This window comes from Balaenoptera borealis (genome assembly GCF_965194805.1).
Source record: "Balaenoptera borealis genome assembly, chromosome: 9".
In the NCBI taxonomy this organism is placed as follows: Eukaryota; Metazoa; Chordata; class Mammalia; order Artiodactyla; family Balaenopteridae; genus Balaenoptera; species Balaenoptera borealis.
In genome coordinates, this window is record NC_138873.1 from 9,234,433 (window position 1) to 9,238,275 (window position 3,843).

General features: G+C 51.7%; 1 protein-coding gene and 1 long non-coding RNA gene across 3 annotated transcripts in view; one reads left to right on the forward strand and one right to left on the reverse strand.

Moving 5' to 3' along the window:
* Positions 1-765, reverse strand: part of TULP4 (TUB like protein 4) — a 226,255-nt gene extending 225,490 nt beyond the window's left edge. Inside the window, exon 1 of the mRNA XM_082406065.1 lies at positions 617-765. The gene's annotated coding sequence lies outside the window, so the exon portion shown is untranslated. The remainder of the gene's footprint in view (positions 1-616) is intronic.
* Positions 1-3,843, forward strand: part of LOC309634500 — a 40,393-nt gene that overhangs the window by 14,893 nt on the left and 21,657 nt on the right. Inside the window, exon 1 of one of the 2 annotated variants that reach the window (XR_014248148.1) lies at positions 863-1,230. The exons of the other annotated variant lie outside the window; for it this stretch is intronic. This is a non-coding gene — a long non-coding RNA (uncharacterized lncRNA). Of the gene's footprint in view, positions 1-862; positions 1,231-3,843 lie in introns of those variants that run through there. 2 annotated transcript variants of the gene reach the window in all.

The following is a 3,843-nucleotide window of genomic DNA, read 5'->3' on the forward strand; positions in this document are numbered from 1 at the left end:
TGGGGGGGCAGGAAGGCCAGGCGGGAGGGGGACAGCCTGGAGGACGAGAAGGTGGGCAGAGGCCGGGAGGGAAATCCACTCCATCCAGACGCCGGGGAGGAAGAAGAGGAGCACAGTTTCCCCCGGGAAACCGTTTTAAGGGGTTTTCTGTCTCCACAATTAAGAAAAAAAATGGCTCCAAGCCAAACGCCTCCTGATTTACACACAGACACACATACACTCACGCGCGCGCGCGCGCACACCAAGCTCCTCTATCGCCCCATTTTCTTAGACACTGAAACAAAAGACTAAAACCGCTAAACAGCAGCAAGCGCCGCCCGGAGCCGGGTGTCGGCCACCGTCTCCCCACCGCGCCCTCGGGAAAGCCCACTCGAGGGGGCCCGCCCGCCGCCCCCCGCCCGAGCCCCGGCCGGGGGCCGCCCGACGCACCCCCGCCCGCGCCCGGCAGAGGGGCCTGGCCGGGACTGGGGGCCCGAGCGCCCGCCCCGAGGGGACAGGCGCCCGGCCCGGCTCCGGAGGGCGCTCCGGCCGGCGCTCGGGCCCGCCACCTCCTCCACGGGAGGGCGGCAGCGCCCGGGCCGGGACGGCGGTGACAAGAGCCCAGCTCCCGCCTCACCTCCGGGCGCCGGTGGCGGCGGCCCCGCGCTCCTCCGCGCCTCCCTGCCTCCGCCTCCGGCAGCCCCGCGCCGCCACCGCCGCCGCCGCCGCCGCCGCCTCCCCCAGTGTCTCCGCGGAGTCTCCGCCTCCCTCGGCCGCCGCCGCCGCCGCCGCCGCCGCCGCCGCCGCCGCTGGGCCCGGCTGTGCGCCACGTGACCGCGCCACGTGACCCGGCGCGGCTGGCAGGCACCTCCCTGGCCGGCCCCGCGCCCTCGCGCCCCCGGGGACCCGCGCCCCGGCCGTTGACGACCTCTGGCTCCGGACTGGGGTCGCGGCCCCCGCCACCCTCCCCTCGCGGCCCGAGCTGCTGCCGGGCTTGTCACCTGCCTGCTGCCACGCGCGAAACCCCCAGCTCAACAGAACCTCCAGCCACTGCACACTCGCGAGCACTCCCTCAACGCGCACACACAACCGCCGAACGCCCACTCGCGCGCCCACCCGTTCTCACGCACGTGTCACACACGCGCACCCCGCAGTCTTCGTCCCTCGGGGCAACTACACAGCCTGGACTACAGTGAAAACAGTAACTAGTCCAGTCCGAACCCCGCTCCCTTGAGGAATCCTTCCTACCCGGTAATGTAATGATTTGTGTGCGGTCCAAACTTAATTTGAGCCGGAAGTGGATATCACACTCTCTCTGAAGTTTAAAGTCTCTAGAAAGCGCACGTTGCTTGTAGTGTGAACCACCGAATGTCTCCATGAAGACAGTCACTGAGGTGTCTTTGATGGTGATGATCTGATCTCAGATATATCGTATCTTTTTCAGTTGGTCTTATGGGGAAAGGACTGGATGGCGTCATTTTAACTCACACAGAGGAACGAGCATTCACAGCCTTTTCCCCCCCATTAAATTGATGTCCTGCTAAGAACGGAAACTTTATGCATCCGTCCTTCATTTTCCATCACGTCCACAGAAATGACACTGCTGATTGTGTGATTGTTCACGTATGTGTATTTTTTAAAAAATAGACAAGAGCAGCATCCTTTCTTTCTTGATATGAGGCATAACATGCCCTATGTATTTAAGTGTAGCAGCTAATCTTTGCAAGTGTTCCGCACTTTTTTCTATTTTGCGTATTTGCCAAAATTTTCACATCAGCTTCGGCTTCAGAGTTAAGAATTCTGGTTTCCGTGAATCTCTGGTTGTCAGAAAGAAAATAAAAGAGTTGGACTAGAGTCTTTAAATCCTGAAATCACATGCCTACAATTTCACAAATGTTGGCAAGTGCTGCCTAGATTGTTTTAATTTTTAAAAAGTTTTTAAACGATAATATTTGCCTCATTAACATATGCACATAAATATAATGTGTTCAAGAGAAGTATTAATATGACCGTTATTTAATCGCATTTTATAACATATCTAAAATTAATTTTGACACCTTTCAGAAGTAAAACTACACTTAAGTCTTAGCGTACCTTAAACATAAAAGATAATCCTCACTCGTGTCAATGTAATGAGTATTTTGCTTCAACTAAGGGCTTAATATTATGCTAAAGACGGTGGGGGAACCAAAGGAAGTATACAGTATGGCCCTTACCCTCAAAACGTGCAAACTCTAACCAGAATTATTTTAAAATATATGCATAACGTGTTTTTTAAAAGTCTGTCTCTCTCTCTCTCTCTCTCTCACACACACACACACACACACACACACACACATTAACTGGGGTCAGCAATCAGGACCTGGAGCAAATTTTGAAAAATCTGACCCTGACTGTTAGACCTTAAAGAGTTAGTAAAATGATGAAAGATGAAAATATGCAGTTGAAGAACTTTTCTTGACCTAACAAATGCAATGGATATAACAGCCTAAAAATGATTTAACAAATACCATTAAGACTGAACAACGTGGGTGTTCTTTCTTCTGCAAAATGAAAAAATATTAACCTTGAAACCACTCTTCTCCTAATACCATAGTTTTCCTTATGGCTCACATGTGCAAACTCTCTTTTATTCAAGCACTGTTTGGCACAAATACAGCCAACTCTCAGCAAAACTGCAAAGGCTCTCAGGTCTGCCTTCCACCTCTGCAGTTTCCCACAGCGTGAGCAGTGGTGTGAATGGTCTCCGAAGCAAGTATCTTCATTGAAGTCCTGCTTCTACCACTTAGGAACGAGTGATAACAAGAACAACATGCCTAATACCATTTCTTTAACAGTATATTCAAATAACAATATCTACCTCACAGGGCTGCTGAAGGAATTAAATGAAATAATTTATGTAAAGCACTGAGCATAGTGCCTGATACGTAATAGGTACTCAACCAAAAATAAGAGCTCAGGTGTATTAAATGCTTGCCACAAGCCAAAGGCTGTGCCTTGCTGGTTCTTATTTTTACTATTCCCTGTTACTCAGGGTGGGTGCCCTTCATCCCCCACCGTACCTCCACCAACCCCTTCCCTATTCCCTCTCTCTGCCTTCTCAGGATGAAAATGGTTTCCTTAAGACATTTTAACTTGAAGGCTCATTTACAGAAATCTGTTGAATCAGTTGTGAATCAGCATTTTAAGCTTAAAAAAAAAAACCTTTCAAATTATGAAATAAAAATTGACTATAATTTAGAAATCTGAGGCAACCGGGGGCCATTAAGAAGGAGATTCGGCAATGCGGACCCTACCACTGGCCTTTGAAACCCCACTGGTCCAACAATTCTAATTTTGTTGTGTTTAAAATACATCGTTGTCTTGGGCAAACTTTTTTTTTTTTCTGGCGAGGTCCTAAAACTGCCTCACTCTTGAAGGAGGAGGAGTGACTGGAGAGCGGCGGCCCACCCGCCCCCACAGCTTCTTCCAGGCTCAGTGTCAGGGCCACGACAGGCCAGCCACGGCCGGGAGGCCTCGGAGGTGAAGGCGCCAAGAGCACAGAGAAGAGGGAATCGTGGCCTCACCTGGGGCTGGCCAGGGGCAGCTGCGCGCACAGCCGGGGCGGGGCTGGAACCAGCTCGGTCTCCAACCTCACACGGTTGGCTGCCCTCCGGGAAGCTGCTGGGGATGAGAGTCGTGGAGCTGAGAGCCAGGGCTGTCGTGTTGGGACTGAAGATGATCAGGGTGTAAGGCTGCTAGCCAGAACATAACACAGCAGAAACGACTTTACTCCAATATCAAACGCCCTAAACACTGGCGGCTCAGCTGTTACTCTGTCATATATAACCTGTTTGTTATATCTTCTTTTTGTCTTTGCTTTAG